This window comes from Lacerta agilis, chromosome 2 (assembly GCF_009819535.1).
Source record: "Lacerta agilis isolate rLacAgi1 chromosome 2, rLacAgi1.pri, whole genome shotgun sequence".
Lineage (NCBI taxonomy): Eukaryota > Metazoa > Chordata > Lepidosauria > Squamata > Lacertidae > Lacerta > Lacerta agilis.
Window position 1 is genome coordinate 76,138,966 of NC_046313.1, and position 18,988 is coordinate 76,157,953.

The window sequence follows — 18,988 nt, forward strand, 5'->3', positions numbered from 1 at the left end:
CATTTCTCCTTGATTTCACCATGGCTTTCAAAAACCCAACCACATGGCTTCAGATCAGGTCAACGCATGGCCAACGCAAGTGCTGTGCTATGTGTATTCAGGAAACATTGATGGCGTTGACTTAACATTGGTCATGGTGATGAAGTTCAGCCCACAGAAATCCAGAGTGTGGGTCACCACTTGCATGCTATTTGCCAAGTGTTGGTTGTGAAGGGCACAGACCTCTCTGCCACACAGGCGTGCACTAGGCAGATCTAGGACAAACTTTCCGTGAAAATAATCCAAGCTGAATTTTAAATAATGAAGCGGAGTTATTAAATGGCCTCTGTTCTGTGCTTCATCCTGTCATAGTGGTTATGAAAACTTTGGCAGCTACCACTAACATCACAGAAGTGTCAGTTACAGGTAGGTAGCCGTGTTGGTCTGCCATAGTCAAAACAAAATAAAAAATAAAATCCTACCAGTAGCACCTTAGAGACCAACTAAGTTTGTTCTTGGTATGAGCTTTCTTTCGTGTGTCTGAAGAAGTGTGCATGCACACAAAAGCTCATACCAAGAACAAACTTAGTTGGTCTCTAAGGTGCTACTGGAAGGATTTTTTAAATTTTTTATTTTGTTTTATCACAGAGGTGTGTTATGTTAAAAATGTGTGTCTGCACACAAAAATGAAAATCTAGTTTTCGCAGCCAAACTAGTCTGGGGAATTATATTTGTTTGAACTTGGGGATCTCACAAAACTACAGGTCCCAAGGATTTCTTGAGTGAGATAACAACAGTAAAGTTTGGTGTACAGTATATTTGGGGCTGTGGGTGTTCCCTTATTATTTTCTTTGTTTTAACCTTGGAGAAGTCCCAGGACCAGATTGGAGCCATGGGCTGCTATACCAAAATATAGACCAGGAGAGTATATTCTTCAACCAAGGGCCCCTGAAGTTATTTTGGGCGAAAATTTAAGGGTAGCCAACTTTTGGTTTCAAAAATCTGGGCAGTATCCAGGATAGGTCAGGGGCTATAACCTGGTAGACTGCAGCTGGAGCAGGACCAACAGCATAAGCTTTCATTTTGCCCCTGTGGCTTGCGCTATGCAAATATAGTGGCCTGAGCCTGCACTTTGGTTAGTGTGAACAGGGCCGTATTAAGCATATGTGGTGCCGGGGTGCAAAGATCTGCCCGGCACCCCCCCCCCCGGTTGCCCAGAGTTGTCGACCTTTTTTAAGGGTGGGCCGGTGAGGTGAACATGGCAGAGCTGGCCTGGCCGGCCACCTCAGCAACAACAAAGGAGGCTGAGGCCGAGGTGGCGGTGGCGGTGGCAGAGCAAGGCCAGGGCCAGGCGCCCGGGCGCCTGCGGGGTGGGCAAGCAGAGCCCAGCGCAACAGCAGTCGAGCCTGAGGCAGCAACAGCAACTGGGCAAAACCAGACACCTTGTGTGAGCAATCCCAGGTGCACAGGAGGGCGGAGCCAACCGGCTGCCTCAGCGCCTCGCTCACCCGCAGCAGAAGAACTGTGGTGCTCCAACGGGCTCTGCTCCGTTCGGCAGCAGCTGTCGGCTGTTCCCAATCCCCAGACTCCAAATCTCGGCCTCGGACTCTTGGCCTGGTGCCCCTGAGAGCCCTGCTCCTGGGTGCCCCACACCCCTAGCGCCTATGGGTAAGTCAGCCCTGAGTGTGAAGGAGCTGCACAGGGATCTGGGTGTGTAATACCACAGCAGCCATAGCCCAGTTGCTATATTGCTCTCCCATCACCTATCCCACCTTACAGAGAAGCTGTGGAGGAAGCACACCAGTTGATCTTACAGCAGCATATGAAATGGAGCACTGGCTAGGCTGGACTTAACCTGGCACCCACAGCCCATGTGTGTGAGTTACCCAGTTGAAGCATGCACACACAGTCAAAACAATTGTGTAGGCTTTAGTGAAAGTATGAGTTCTATATTCGGACAAAATCTGATAAGAAATATTCATAAATAGTCCTTGTTAGTCAAAGGCAGGAATCCCACCAAATTCTGTGATACACAAACATGCACTGGAGTAAACCAAACATCTCTGAATTCCTGCTTCAGGTACTATAAGGTACTGGCAAACGTTTCACAATTTGGAACATGGCTTCCAACCCATCTCCCTCAAGGACCTTGCCAAGATTATGGGGCACTTTGGTGTTTTAAATGGAAGAGGATGCTTCTAAAATATAATGCTCTCAGTTTCCATTTAGAACTCTGTGTGGCCTCCACCATAATAGTGCCTTCCAGCTGTTTTGGACCACAACTCCCATATCAGCCCCAGGGAGTACTGTGCTGGCTTTGAAACCTCTCATGTCAGGGTGATGCACCCTGTAAGGTGATGCAGATTTGATGCCACTATATAAATAACTTTTTTTCAACTTCTAAGACAGTAACTTCTGAATAAGAATATTGTGGCGAGATGTTTATCAGTATTAATATGAAACCTGGCTAATACACAAAAATGATGCAAATTGTGGGTTGATATCCAACTAAGACATTCTCAGAGTAGCTCCAGTGAAAGCAATAGAGTTAAATTATTTGATTTCAATAGCTCTCCTCTGAATATGACTAACATTGGATATTTACATGCAGCCAAGGTATACAGTTTAGTCCAGCTAGGGTTGACATATTTTAAAAAGTAAAAACCAGGACACCTCAGAAGTTGTTGGGTTTTTTTCTGGGACACCCCAGAAGTTGTCGAGCTTTTTATAGGAAGGCCCTCAAATTGTTGAGTTTTTGTTTTGTTTTGTTTTGTTTTACAAAAATGCCGAAAAACCGCAAATTTTTGATTGACTTGCCTAAGATCCAGGACAAAGCGCCGCATTTCAAAAAATTCCCCCCAGACGTCAAATCCACCTTTGAAATCCCAGTAATGTCCAGCTCTCTTGCCATTTCTGATGCATGGCTTGTATGGTTGAGCAAGCTATCTTCCCCATTCTAAGTTATTGCAAACTTTAAGGACCTAAAATGTTTTGGCACAAATGTGCAATGGTTGGTACTTGAAATTCTTTTCAAACTCTGACCTTAGATAAGTAAATCTTCATAGCTGCTTCAAGTTACAACCCCAAATCTCTGGTACTTGTACATTGGGATTGTAGAACAAGCATATTTCTGATGTTTCTGTTTAAAAGAGGCACCAAACCAAAAAGAAAGACTCGGGCACTTTATTCTCAGCAGAATCACTCACCACAAGTGATCTATATATTAATGCTTGTCTCTTAGCAGTTCTTCTACTGAAAACATCTACTTCCTTATCATATGCCACAAATAGCTAGCAGCATAATGGATTCAAGGATGACATCAACAAATTCAGTTAATAGGTACCATCATGGCCACTTAGCTGCAGGATATGTATTAACAGAATTGTATACTGTCCTTTTTTAATGTTTAGTTGTAGTTTTTTTTCTTATCATTTATATAACTGCATGTAAACATAAGAGTTCTTTAGTACTTTAGTAACATTAAACTTTTCCAAGGGGCTCCTTTGTCATGAGAATAATTTATAATTTAAACAGCTCCGAATGTATGAATTTGTACCAGCATATTTCATTTTAGCAGGATGTCTTGCAGACTTTGCAGATTACAGTTTGGAAGCTCAAGATTTTACCGCTTACATGGGGTGTGACCTTAACTTATTCGTAGTATTGGACAAACATCAAAATGTGCTTGATGGTAAATCCTGTTTATTATATCCTGTCCTTCCCACATCCCACCACAAAAGATGTGAGCAGCTTGTCTTGCCAAATGCAAGGTGGTTCTTTTGTTAGGAATTCAAAAGCAATATAAAACACAAGTGAGTGGTGAGAAGAAGAAGAAGAAGAAGAAGAAGAAGAAGAAGAAGAAGAGGAGGAGGAGGAGGAGGAGGAGGAGGAGGAGGAGGAGGAGGAGGAGGAGGAGTTCAGATTTGATATCCCGCTTTAACACTATCCTGAGGAGTCTCAAAGCGGCTAACATTCTCCTTTCCCTTCCTCCCCCACAACAAACACTCTGTGAGGTGAGTGAGGCTGAGAGACTTCAGAGAAGTGTGACTAGCCCAAGGTCACCCAGCAGCTGCATGTGGAGGAGAGGAGACATGAACCCGGTTCACCAGATTACGAGTCTACTACACCACTGATCCCATCCTCGCCGCCAGTGAAATATACTCGGAATCAAGTGTGGATTTCATGCTCTTTTTCAGCTCATAGTAGTAGCAAGGGATGGAAGTTCCCCCAAATCATCTGCTTTATATACACTATTTACACAATGGGCCCCACATGATTGGCTAATTCCAGAATACTCCTGTGGGCCAATCAGGTTGCGGATTCACTTCCACCTGGAGCCGGATTGGGGCAGACTACTGCATTCTGAATCCTATTGTTCTAGGACCAACCAGACTGCTGCGTTTTGGATCCTATTCAACTCAGTACATAACAACCACACTGGCTGTTTATTCCTAAACAGCAGGCAATTTATACATACCAGGGCCGTGGAATCCAAAGCTACCTGGTGGAGTCACTTCACCACTTCTTTGAGGGATTTCAAGTGGCAGATAGAATTGCGTGTCCTTGTATGTATATATTGCTTGCTGTTTAGGAATAAAATCCTCTTTTCACTCACTTGTGTTTTATATTACTTCTGAATTCCAAACCAGAGAACCACCTTGCATTTGGCAAGATACAGCTTCTCAGCTAATTATGTCCCACCCAGAAGAATATTGTACTCCTGTTTGACTGTCCGACACCATTAGAAAACATTGAAGTGGAAGTAATAGTACTTCAGAGATAAGTATGCCAAACATCTTAAGCTCTCTAGCAAAATTGGGATAAGCCAGTTCTAATGCTTGTGAAGATGAAGCACTATTGAGGGGATGAAACTGAAGACTAATGCAAGAATCATTTGACTTCTGAATCGCAGCTGAAAACAGCACAAGCAATAGTAGCATATGCGTAATTGTGGCTTCCTGCAACCATGACATGACTTTGTTTCTGCAGCAAAAGTATAATATAGCAAAAGTATAGAGGCATTTATTCTGTATTTATTATTCTGTATTTATTCTACAAGATTTGTTATCTAACTATAGAAGAATGCCCTTAATCCATGTAAACTCTTAGATTAAAATAATCAGATGAAAATTAAGTGATGGAAGCTCCATTAGAAGCATCAGCTGATACCTTCAGAGCAAACTGACAAAGTAGAATGTGTGCTTGACTGCTATTAGGGACAGATACCGGTAGATTCTGTCCTTTGAAAAGAACGGTAGAATCTACACACTAAGGGTTGTAATCCTACCATCTCATACACAGAGTAGATCTATTGAAATCAGTGAATTTACACCAGTGTTACAGGTAGGTAGCCGTGTTGGTCTGCCATAGTCAAAACAAAATTAAAAAAAAAATTCCTTCCAGTAGCACCTTAGAGACCAACTAAGTTTGTTCTTGGTATGAGCTTTCAAAGTGTGCATGCACACGAAAGCTCATACCAAGAACAAACTTAGTTGGTCTCTAAGGTGCTACTGGAAGGAAAAAAATTTATTTTTTTTATTTTGTTTTTACACGAGTGTGATTATGATTTAGTAGGATGCAACTCTATATACATGCCACCTATCAAATCACACAGTAAAAACAATCAGAAACAAATAACAACAACAAATATTAAAAACTGTCTTTTTGGAATCACATGAGGCAACATAGGGTTTTATTTTTAATTTCTGAAGGTGTGGCATCTGACTGCACCAAGTATTCAATGTAAGCACAGACAGCTTCTCCTTAAGACTGGTAGTACTAGAAGCCAATCATGTTCATTTAATTCCTCTCTATAGTTTCAACAGCATGGATATTATCCTCTGAAACATCTACTCTTGGAGGTAGCTTCGTTAACAGTGGAGCCTGGGACTTGCTTCCGAGTACACATGCATAGGTTTGAATGGTTATGCCTTTCCTTCATCTGCCCAGTATCTCTTGGTGAGATGACTCTCCTGCTATCCTCATCTATCCCTTCCACATGCCCTCTCGACTGTGCTCCCTCCCAACTCATGATTCCAACTCCTCTCTTCTTTTCTACCATCTTCTCACCATCAACACTGCCCTTGCTAAGATCACAGATTATCTTCTTATTGCCATACTTAAAGGTCTCTACCAGGGGTGCCATCTTCTGAAGAACATTGAGGGGGCCCGACGTGACATCACCCTGTGCCCAACTCTGCGTTCGGCCTCAACAATGGGGAGGGCAGCACCCTCAAAAGAAACGGAGGGAACCCAAAGAGCCTCGGCCCCCAGGAGCTGGGACCTATGGTAGCTATAGTTACTATTACTATTATTATTAATGAATCCGTTGATGAATGAGGCATCTTGAAGAAATATGCAATGTAATGGCACATATTCTTCAATGTAATCTTGAAGAAATATGCAATGTAATGGCACATATGAAACAGTTCCATATATCAAAACAATTGCATACAGAATGATTTTTTTAAAAAAAATTATACATGTAAAATTAGTTTAAAACAACACATACTTAAAATCAACACAGATCCAGGACAGATACCAGTTGGGATAAAGACTTTAGAAAAGCTTGGTTGTTGTTTTTATTTTGATTATATATATTGTGGTTTTTATGTTGATCTTTTCTGTGAACCGCCCTGAGACCTCTGGGTATAGGGTGGTATATAAATTCAATAAGTAAAATAAAACAACAACAACAACAACAACAACAACAACAACAACAACAACAACAACAACAACTAACATTTTTAGCAGGTGCTGAAAGGCAATAGAAGAGGCACCTGTCTGATGTGCCTCAGGAGGGAGGCCTGATCTGGACATTGTGTGAAACAGATGCCTTTTCCTGCAGAACGCAGTGATCAACTGAGTATGCAGGGGGCTAGACTATATTTTATGTATCCTGGTACCAAGCTGATTGGCTTTTATACTCCAATACCAGCACCCTGAACCTAACCAGCAGCTAATTGGCAGCCAGTGCATCTCCATCAGCAGTGGTGGAAGTCAAGTGAGCAGTGAGCAGTCAAGCTACAACATTTTTGCAGCTTGCAGATCAGCTTCAAAGACAGCCCCACATACAGCACATTGCAGTAATCCAATCTGGAGGTTACCAGTACATGGATGACAATTGTTAGGCTACCACAGTTCAGAAATGGCCATGGCTGTCTGACCAACCAAAGCAGGTAAAAGCCACTCCTAGACACTGAGGTCACCTGGGCCTCTAGTGACAGAGCTGGGAGCATCCCCAGACTACAAATATGCTCCTTCAGGGGGAGGACAACCCCATCCAAAGCAGGCAATTGCCCAGTTACCCAGACTCAGTTGACCAAACTCTCTTGCTTGCCTCTGTGCCTTAATTTTTCAAGACTTCATTCTTAACTCCTTTTCCTCCTACGTGTCTCACTGTTTATTCAACATTTCTATTGGGGGGGGAAGCTCCCCCGTCTCTGTTGGGGTCACTTGGTATTATGGGTTGTGTGCTTCTCCCCCTTCTCTCCTTGGGTTTGATGCAATTAGAACAGCTTTCAATACCCCTTATGCTGATGAGTCCCAGATGTACTTGGACCATTTCCCCTTGCAGCCTGCCTGAAATAGCCACTTGAGTGTTTCATGGACATCTCCATATGTCCAAGACCATCTTTTCTACCAAGACTTCTTCTCCTTGATCACTCTCCATATATGCAATAAAGTTCACCATTCACCTGGTTAAATGATCTATTATTATTGTATCTCCTTTGTTCCTCACATATAATTAGTTGCCAAGTTGTGCCACCTGGGCTACAGTCTTCAGTTTTTCTGTCCCATTCAGTTCCCTTTGACCTGTATCCCTCTGTGTCACTGGAACCTTCCAGAATGCATGTGCTACAGGTGGTACGGATGAAAGTGACCAAGGGTCTTGTGCCACAAATGCATTTTTTGTGTGTGACCTCAAGTTTACAAAGAAAGCTTATGCCATAACAAAATGAAAGAGTCTTTAAGGTGCTATAAACCATTATGTGTCTGCTGCAGCAAAATAAACAAATGCAGCTACCATTCCAGAGAAGGTACAGAGGGTATCTACATATTTATTTCTTATGAAACACTGCAGGCCCTGAAATATAACTTTGCATTGTACAGGTTTCTATTAAATTAATTCTTTGTACCAAATTTAAGCCCTTCCAACTTTCGTTACCTGGAATTCTTGCAAAACTGCCTTGTTTTTATACCTGCAGTTCAGCTGTCATGAGCATGAAAAGGGAAAGCTGCCTACCTTTGTGTGTGAATATTTATGGCTGTCTCATGTCAGTTAGAGAAATGTGTCCTGGAGTATGAAACTAGAGGGTTTTACCAAACCCTTTCTATGTTATAAATCTAGCCTTTGAATGTTGAAGTGGTTTTAGCCTGCAAGACTTTATGTGTTTTTAAATATATATATATATTCACTTGTGAACTGTCAATTTCACATGTCACAATTTTGTGAGAAGATCAACATGCCCTCATCTTCCAGAGCTCAGAACAGCTCTGTGTCTTATGGCAAGGGTAGGCAACCTAAGGCCCATGGACCGGATGCGGCCCAATCGCCTTCTCAATCCGGCCCACAAACGGTCCGGGAATCAGCGTGTTTTTACATGAGTAGAAGGTGCCCTTTTATTCAAAATGCATCTCTGGGTTATTTGTGGGGCCTGCCTGGTATTTTTACATGAGTAGAATGTGTGCTTTTATTTAAAATGCATCTCTGGGTTATTTGTGGGGCATAGGAATTTGTTCATCCCCCCCCCAAAAAAAGATAGGATATAGGTCGGAGGGACAGTGGACCAGCCCCCTGCTGAAAAAGTTTGCTGACCCCTGTGTTAGAGATAGCAGTCCTCTATTTAAAGTGTTGTCAGAGGACAGTCCTCTATTTAAAGGCACTCTGGTCCAAGTCTGCCTTAAGGATAAGAATCGTAAGAAGAGAGAGCAGGAGAGACCTTGATGGTCAACCCCCATCTTGGCATAATTTCTTGTTATGAATGATTTCTCTGCAATAATTTTTTTTTCTTTTTTTTAACATGCACACATTATATATGAACTCTCTACAAGCTGAGTTAATGGTAAATTAAATTTGCACAGAGTAGTAACTAACTCCTTCAGCAAGGCCACACCTCTGAGCCAGCTCTCCAGGAGCTGGCCTCCTGGGTCATAGTTGTTTCTCTTAAATGGGCCACATGCCAGCTGCTTAAGTGATAGTGCATACATTACAATATGCAAATAGATACATATCCAGCAGGTGCCTCGTGGCTTTTCCTTTTTTCTAAAGTGCTGTTGTTGTCTTTTATTAGCTAGACCAGGGGCGCTGGCTCACGGGGGCCAATGTTGATGGAGCAGAGGAGGCTGTGGTGATATAGTCCCTTTAAGATTAGCTTGCAGGTTGTGTGGGAATCTGTTAGAATTCCTGGAATAATGAGCCTCTCATTAAAGCCTCAAGGCCAGTGTCAAATGGTAATCAAAGACACGTAATGGGAGCAGGTGCCAATTTTGTTGGGCAAAAGGGGTGAACGCCCATAGTCAGAGTTCCCTTAAAACTTGGGCTGGGGCGAGCATAAGGAGCTCTCAGCATGGACGGCCAGCGCCTGTTTGGACCTTAGAAGGTATTTTGCCTGCTAAGATTTATGCGTAAGTGTTTCAGTCAGCTAGCTAGGATAAGATAGTTTTGTTATTTTTTTAAGCCTCTGAGCAGTCTTAATTTGTGTAATTGTTCGAAGCTTTTCCTTTTTACAGAGCTTTGTTTTAATAAAGTTTCTTGTATGTTTTTATGGAAATTGGTCTTGCCTGAGTTTCTGAACCTTCCAATTTTGACTACACTTTTCAAAGTGGGCCATTCATCACAGAAGCCGAGTTCAAGAGAGGAGCTGTCAGCCATTGAGGCCATGCTGTGCTCAGCTCTATGCTCCCCTCCTCCCAACCGCATGACGTCACTATGTGACTTTGCATGTGTGCATTGCACACACGCGTGACATTACACATGTGTAACATCAAGACCCCTCCATCTTTGGCACAAGCTGGCATCTCTGAGCTAAGCTATATTTGCATGAGGGCTGCATTCCTCGCTAGAAGTAAGTCCCACTGAATTCAGGTAAATAAAAAAAATAAAAAAAATTGTCCAGTAGCACCTTAGAGACCAACTAAATTTGCTCTGGATATAAGCTTTCGTGTGCATGCACACTTCTTCAGATACACATGAAAGCTTATACCAAGAACAAACTTAGTTGGTCTCTAAGGTGCTACTGGGCAATTTTTTAATTTATTTAAACTACGTCAGACCAACGGGGCTACCCACCTAAATCCTGAATTCAGGTAAGTGAGGTTAGGACTGCAGCTTTAATCCTCTTCTTACAATGGATTTTAAAAACCAGTTGAATGCATTGCTCATTACTGTTCTTTTCATAAGAAGAGCCCTACTGGAGCAGGCCAGCACCCTGCTCTTACAGTGACCATGCTTAAGGAAAGACTAATGCTGCAATTTTAAAAAGGACTCTTATGTGGTTAAGTGGCAGAAGTAATTCCAACTATCCAGCACACGAAGAGCAAAATATCAGATAGGTGTTAAACTTGCCCTCCCTGATGCCTGAGTAAGGGAAGCTATATAGAATTACAAGTTTATACTGGTTACAGGTAGGTAGCCGTGTTGGTCTGCCATAGTCAAAACAAAATAAAATAAAATAATTCCTTCCAGTAACACCTTAGAGACCAACTAAGTTTGTTCTTGGTATGAGCTTTCGTGTGCATGCACACTTCTTCAGATACACTGAAACAGAAGATACACTGAAACTTCTCAGATACACTGAAAGATACACTGAAACAGAAGATACACTGAAACTTCTCAGTGTATCTGAAGAAGTGTGCATGCACACGAAAGTTCATACCAAGAACAAACTTAGTTGGTCTCTAAGGTGCTACTGGAAAGTTTATACTGAACTGTGAAATCAGCTTAACAAGAAAGGCTACAAATCTAATTCTGTTTACTTGGGAGTAAGGCCCTCTGAATTTAATGGGACTTACTTCTGCATAGACATGGTTCTAATGGCAGCCTTAGATGGCTTTGTGATCGGCTACTAGCCACTTAATTTATTTTGTCTTTCTGGTGCTGCAGAACAACCCTGTTGTTCTTGCTGCAGAGGACGAACAAAGGCATACTATTTTATTTTACTTTTATTTGTAAACCCCATAAACAACGTGAAAAATGCTAAGAAATCTGGGGATTCCTGTGTGACATAAAAGCAATATCCTGAGATTAGAATTGACTCAGATTTTGTTAAATGATACTAAATGGCACTAATCAAACCTTAAGCCTATTTCCTTCTTCTTTGCTGAAAACTGCTAGTGAATCTTCTCCAGTGTTGAAGGACAGAGGGAAGGGCAGCAAACAGACAAAAATCCAAAGCAATTTACCACCCCAGAGTTATAAAAAGCTTGATGCCATATTGATGAAACATCATCCTCTTGCCTCATTAAATTTAAAAACACTGTGGTTTTCACTGATGACTCATGATCCTGAGCATGATAGTATTTGTTCTTTAGAATGTAAATGAAGTAGAAAATAGTCTGGCATCGGTGCTTGTTCCCTTTTCTTGTTGGGTTATTTTAAGACTGTTGTATCTGAGAGATTCATTTTACCCTTAAAAACTTGTTTTGCCCTGAAATAACAGTTCTGATCCAGAGCACATTTTGTGCATAAGTTCCAACGCCAGCCACTGGATACAATTAGGTGAAAGAATTTTAAGGAAAACCGCAAGGGATCGCTAACTTACTATGTCATGAAACCTAGTTAACATTCTTCATACTATATCTTATTTTAAACACTGCTAAAACAATCCTTGTTTAATCTGTGGCCACCAGACATGCCCTAAAAATGCTCAAACTCATGTTTTGGTGGACTATCATAAGGAAAGGAATCCCAATGTGATAAAATGTCACCAAGAAGGTACTCTGTTACTTATACATTGCTGCTTCCACCTAGCACCAAGAACACAACTTGCTGCTTAGGCCCAATACCCAAAAGACAGTGTTAAACCACAACTGAACATAAGGAAGGAGATTGTCTATGAGATTTGGCTATCCCAAAATCCGATCAAGTACTTCCATTATCAATACAAGTAATGTTAAAAGAAACAACTCTGGAAGAGATGAAAACTAGGAATATGTTAGTAGTACATTCAGAACAGACAAGTGAACACTTTTCATATTTCAAATAATTAACATATGGAATTCGCTCCTCAAGAAGTGAGTCACTGCCATGGAGAGCTCTAAAGCGGAATTAAACAAATTCCGGTTGCCACTTCTATGGCCTATTAGCCCCCATCTGTTCTTTAGGACAGAACCCAAACCCTGGACCCCTTTACCAGCATACCCTGCATTTGATCTGGATTGGGGGGGGGGGCAAGACATACAAACACCCTGCTTAGACTAAGGATCCAACCCAATGCCACCTTTCCACCAAAGTTGTGGCAGTTCCTATGAGGAAGGCAAAACCCCCAGACAGGCCCAATTCATTTGCAGGCAAATTCCTCCCTGGCTTTGAATACGGTGACCAATTAATTCCACAGCAAGGCCATACATATGTATAGCCCACTTACCTCCAGGCAGATCCAGCATATGCAGGGTGGGTCGGACATCTGATTTTCGACCACGCTCCCTATTCGCAGAGTGGCTGGCTTTTATGCTCTGGAAGCAGAAGTTTGGCTCTGACAGGTCTGCCGCCAGAGCAAGAGCCCCGATTGGCTCACAGAATTCAAAAAGTTGCAGGTATGTCCCAGTAGCCCCGATGACTGGCCAAGGCCAACAGTGATGTCAGCTGGTGACATGAGCATGACTCTTTCCCCCTCTCTAGTTCTCCCATGGCTGCTCTGGGTAGCAAGCACTCATTTCTTACCAGATTTGTCAACTGACATGTGGGGGTATAACTCAGGTAAAGTTACACAGAGAAATAGTGACTGACACAAAGTCATCTGGTGAATTACATGGCTGACAGGGGAGAATTAAGCACCACCCAAAGTTACGGCAACAAAGGTTTGAGAATCCACACAATACATTTTATTTATTAAAAGAGGTACAGAATGAACTTGCAGGCTCCACTGTATTCCATGGGCCTTATTTCCAAGTAAGTGTGCATAGGATTGCAGTCTCAATAACTTTAACTTGTCCACATTTTTATGTCTATATATTCATTCAACTTTGTATATTTATTTATTTGTGTGTATGGGTGGAAGCAAACTAAATCACTGCGTGCACAGAACAATTTCTGTGAGCACAAGAAAACTTCTCCTCTCCTGTGTGCACCCCCAAAACTGTTCTGGGTTCCCCCCCAAACCCTCCAGAGCAAATGTGGCGGCAATGCAGGAATGTGAAGGGAAGTTGTTCCAGATGCACAATAATTAAGTTGGCTACCACTTTTTGTATCAATAACAAAGTAAATTAATGCATGAGTTAATATTATTCAAAAATGCTGCATTAGTACATGCCAAACATTGTTTCCCCCTAAGAACTTGTAATCTGATTGTCTGCTTTACCTTAAGACAGATGATCAGTTTCACCATAACTGTTGCTCCCCTGTTCTTAAAAGATTTATATCCCACTTTATCTGAATGCTCAAGCATACATACATGAGCAGCTTCCCTTCCCATTCCATTTTCATGTGAATCTGTACAATGCAAATGAAAAAAGAATCCTTGAAGAATACAACTCAGAAAGCTAAGTTAGAATAATGAATAGTAAATGGTGATACTTAAAGAGTAGTAATGTATGGAAGTGAGAGCTGGACCATAAAGAAGGCTGATCGCCGAAGAATTGATGCTTTTGAATTATGCTGCTGGAGGAGACTCTTGAGAGTCCCATGGACTGCAAAAAGATCAAACTTATCCATCCTTAAAGAAATCAGCCCTGAGTGCTCACTGGAAGGGCAGATCCTGAAGTTGATGCTCCAGTATTTTGGCCACCTCATGAGAAGAGAAAACTCCCTAGAAAAGACCCTGATGTTGGGAAAGATGGAGGGCACAAGGAGAAGGGGACGACAGAGGATGAGATGGTTGGACAGTGTTCTCGAAACGACTAGCATGAGTTTGGCCAAACTGCGAGAGGCAGTGAAAGATAGGGGTGCCTGGCGTGCTCTGGTTCATGGGGTCACGAAGAGTCGGACACGACTGAACGACTGAACAACAACAAAGAGGAGGTTGTTGCGCCTGCCTGAACAGGGGTTGAAGATTGGTTAAAAACTGCTTTCAGTCATTGTATTTACAGGATTAGTTGGAAATGTGAAGTCCTACCAGAAAGCACCAAACAAGGTATCTTATGCTGCACTCACATCAGTCAATTTCTATTAATTCAATCGTGGAACTATTAATTTTGGCTGGTTAAGATTTGGCTGGTTCTGATGGTTACTAAAATCAATATGAGAGCAATTCATACCACATTCAATCCGTAGAGTAGAAAAGCCTGCTTTGTGGCCAATTGCTTGTTATTGGTTCATGTTCTGCATCTGTACAAAGACAACTGGAGTAGTGCAGTGCTACTGTCACAAAAAGCTGACTGACATGAGTGGGTGAAAATAAATGACATACTGGGTGCCATGCATGTGATGCTTCTAACACTGTAAGGGCAGTGGTACACACCCTCTCTTGAAAAAGTATTCAATACTTTATCAGCGGGGGTGGGGGAGGGAATATGATAAATATATTGGGATGGGTGGAATAAGGAGCAGCTTTCTTTCAAAGAGTTTTATATTTATAGAAAGTTCCTATGCCCTAATAAAACTCATTGTTACTTTGGACAAGGGATTTACAAACAGTATTCATATTTGCTTTCAAATACACCCCATGGACATCAGTGAGACTTAGGGGATAAATTGCATTGAATTCTGAGAGTTACTGTGATAGCTCAGTCTGTAGAGCATGAGACTCTTAATCCCAGCGTCGTGGGTTTGAGCCCCACATTGGGTGAAGGATTCCTGCACTGCAGAGGGTTGACCATGATGGCCCCTTCCGACGCTATGATTCTATGAGTAAATATAAATAGATTTGGCTGTTAAAAACCCTCACTTAGGCCTTGCACTAAGTAGTCTCAAGGAAGTAAAGAGAAATTAGAGGAGGGAGTTTCATCGGTAGAACAACTCCTATCGTAGTGGACATTGGGCTCTGAAAATGTTTAGAACCACCAAACCAGCTGTGCCATAAATTAGGTATTCTAGGAAATAAAAAAGACAAATTTGTATTAATCTCCCTGGAAAACATACGTTGCATATTCTGCTATTTAAAGCCAAGAGGTCAGGGAGGGAGTTATCTGAAGAGACATGTGTTGAATTATATGTTGATTGTGAAAATATAAAGATGGAAAATACAGCAGAGCTTGCCAATTATGTGCCATAAGCTGCATTATTTCACATCTCTATAGAAGTCATAATTCATAGGCAGCAAATTGGAAACGAGGACCCATCTTTTCCCCGATTAGCTGGATCTGCCTCCTTCTACTCCATCATTCACTACAGACATGACCATTAAACAAAACCCTTGCAATGAAAAATGGTGGCCTTGAAAGTTATACAAGATACCCATTGCTCTGATAAATAGCTAGATCCTGCAAGACGCAGAACACCCACCACATTTCACTGTTGTTGTTCGATTGGGCATTTGGGGGGGGGGGGAGTCTATTCTTCAGCTTGTGGAATCAAGTAGAAAAATGCCGCCCAAAGCATACTGCCTTTGAAACGTGTTAGCTATGAAACAGCTGCCAACTTCATGGATCGGAATGCATGAATGGGTTTTTTGCCTGTTTTGTTATGTTTCAGAAAGAGGCACAAGGCAAGTGAGAGAGGAAAAGAAGGGGGGAAAGAAGGGGGGAAATGGTAGAGTTGGAAGGGACCCCAAGGGCCATCTAGTCCAGCCTCCTGCAATGCAGAAGGAGCCTTGTCTCATATCAATTTATCCGCATATTAAGATTATTAAGAGGCACTTCTGGTACTTCCTGGCAGGGGCTTGTGAAAGGGCCTTTTCGGTAGTGGCTCAGAGTCTATGGCATGATCTCCCCCACTGAAGGTCACCATGACTCAAGTTTACATTCTTTTAAATGCCTGGTGACAACTCGCTTTTTTGTCAGGCTTTCAGAGGTTGGTGGGTTAAGTCATTTTAATGACGATGCTATGTTATTAATGTAATTTATGAGAATGGGATTTCATTTTTAGTTTATTGTGTTTTTTATTACCACATATTTTATTTTACTTTTTTGTAAATTGGCCTGTGAACATGTTTGGACAAGGGAGGTAAAAAAAAATAACTAAGTAAGTGAACACAGATTTACACATACTTAAGTCCATTCAAGGAGAAGGGGACGACAGAGGATGAGATGGTTGGACAGTGTTCTCGAAGCAACTAGCATGAGTTTGGCCAAACTGCGGGAGGCAGTGGAGGATAGGGGTGCCTGGCGTGCTCTGGACACGACTGAACGACTGAACAACAACAAAGTCCATTCATCATGGAAACCAACTCTTAGGGGCTGTGGGGGCTTCTGCCTCCACAATAAAATATTTGAGGGGGCCGGGCCCCCACAAAGTTCATGGTGTGGGTGCACTGCATCATGCAATAGATTTTGTGGGGCGGGACTTAACCTGGGCCCAACAATATTTTATTCAAGTTGGCACCCCTGCCATTCATTTTAATGTGCACTCCTAAAAGCACTTATTAAGGAGGAAGCTCCATACAACACAGTGAGACTAACTTCTGAGTAAGTAGGTTGAGGATTACGCTGTAAATGCACCTAATTTTGTGCTGGATTTCAGCCCAAATACTTTAGTGGTGTTTTTTAAAAAATAAATAAATAATTCTACATTCCCCAAACATGTATAATCACAAAATCATTATTTCACTGCACGTAAACATCATTTTTCAATGCTGAGGGACTGCTTTTTTCCTTGTGTACCAAACTTTTATATGACATTGTGACATAATTTTTTTTTGTTTTCTTTTAGAGAAAGTTATAAGCAGAACTTTAGTCAACGTTAAGATATCCTACCCCTCTAACATACTGTAATGTAATCTTTTTGTTTCTTCTCCCAAACATGTACTCACAAGATACATTTGAAGGCAGGTATGAAATGAGAATTCCTGCAAAAGTGACCTTGGGGCAATGTTTTTTATCTTACTATGACAGTCACTGCCTAGAAAGATTGACTCTCTGGCATAAAGCACCGTGCTGGTTTTTAAATACTCAGTGCCAGATTTCCAACCTGGCTTCTGTTTTTGCAAGAATACTTTTCTAGCTGCCTCCAAAGGGGGAAAAACTCCCAATAACTCTGTCCCTGTGTCTTTACAGTTATAAAATGTCATGTACACAAATTATTTACATACATATATTGATTCCGCTGAAGTCAAAACAAAATTATCACTCATTTCCTGAAGAGGCAGTACTTCATTAACCCAGTACAGATGTTCCTAATCCCTGTTAAAATCTGATCACACACATGTTCCATCTAAGTGAGGAGCCTTACTTTGGAAGAGCAAATTCCCACAATATTCCCTGTCATGAACTGGAAAATGGCAACTTGTGGCTTTTCCTGTTCACAGAAGAGGACTAGTATTCTCGCACGCTAATGGCCTCACACCATGAGAGTAGATCACTCTTGTGAACAGTTATTTTAAGAGAAAGGGTGCTACAGCATGAGTAGCATCTGCGTTGGCTCTCAATTGTTTGACCATCGTGTTGAAGATTCATTGACACTGTGTGAAAAAGAAAGTCTGCACGGTGCATGTTATATATAGGAGACAGTTTTGCCATCCTGCGGCAAATTTCTGCAGTCTCATTGGATGGAGTGCCAACTGAGTCTCAGTTCTGTGATGGATCCAAGACATGTTCTTCCTAACCTGTTTGTCCTTGCCCATATTACAATGCACAAATTATGGAGGTAAGGTATGGGGTTCTTTAATAAAATCTATAGGCCTGGCATTGAATCTCATATCAAATTTAGCCAAATCTTGCACCGCTCATAGCCCTCTGAAAACAGTAGCTAAGGGGACAGTCGCAAAAGATAAGGGCCTCGGTTGGCAGACGGGTGGGGAGACTCTGTTAAAATTCTACTTCTTTTAAAAAAAAAACTATGTTCCCAATAAGGATAGGAAACATATTGAAAGGAAGGGAATGCAGTTGCAAGCCCATCTAAAATAAATATCAATAGCAGTCATTAGGAATATTTCCCTTCACATTTTTGAAAGTTTCTTTAGAGTAATCCAGGAGCAAATATTGCTTTACAGACAATATCAGATGAATGTTATATTGCCCTGATGTAAATGGGGATGTTATGGGCATATCCAAAGTACAAACATAAACTTTTTTTATTCCCAAAGAATCCTGGGAATTGTAGTTTGTTGGGGTGATTATTAGAAATTCTTAGAGAATTACAATTTTCAGGGTTTCTCATGAAGAAGGAATGACCGTCTTGTAGATCTGCTCTAATTCAGTTTACTTTGGGTTTTCCAAATAGCTTCATTTTGCAAAGAATTTTAGACTCAAAAGATATTGTTTTCACTAACGACCAAGTTATGATGTTGTTGGCTACTGGAAAAGCATGTGGCATGTGCACAGAGACATTAACATCCTAACCCAACTCACTGAATCACTGAGCATCTCTGACTGAGATTCTTTCAGTATTGGCCTAAGGCTCATTTTACACTTCGGCTCATTTAAACCCCATGTCAAAGTAAAGCATGTCACAACGCAGCATCATACCTTAACTATCAGGTGCTTTCCTGAGCACACCTCAACATATGCGGAAATTCTACAGCCTTAGTCCCAATTAAGACTGAAAGTGCTGCGTGGAACAAGCGCCATTCTAGCCCTTTCTAGCTCAGCATCTTGTCTCTGAAATTACGTTCACTGAAGTGGTCACACAGCCACCTTAGACTTTGGCAATGCATTCCAAGGCTATTGGCCCAATGGAGGTATCTAATTATATGCTATTTTATTCATGGTATGCATAAGGCCGTTATGCCTTAAAACATAAAAGAAAACAAAGTTA

The 18,988-nt window shown here is 41.6% G+C and overlaps 1 protein-coding gene across 3 annotated transcripts in view; it reads right to left on the reverse strand.

The window, feature by feature from the left end:
- Positions 1 to 18,988, reverse strand: part of WNT7A (Wnt family member 7A) — a 53,146-nt gene that overhangs the window by 19,986 nt on the left and 14,172 nt on the right. The gene's annotated exons all lie outside the window — the stretch shown is intronic.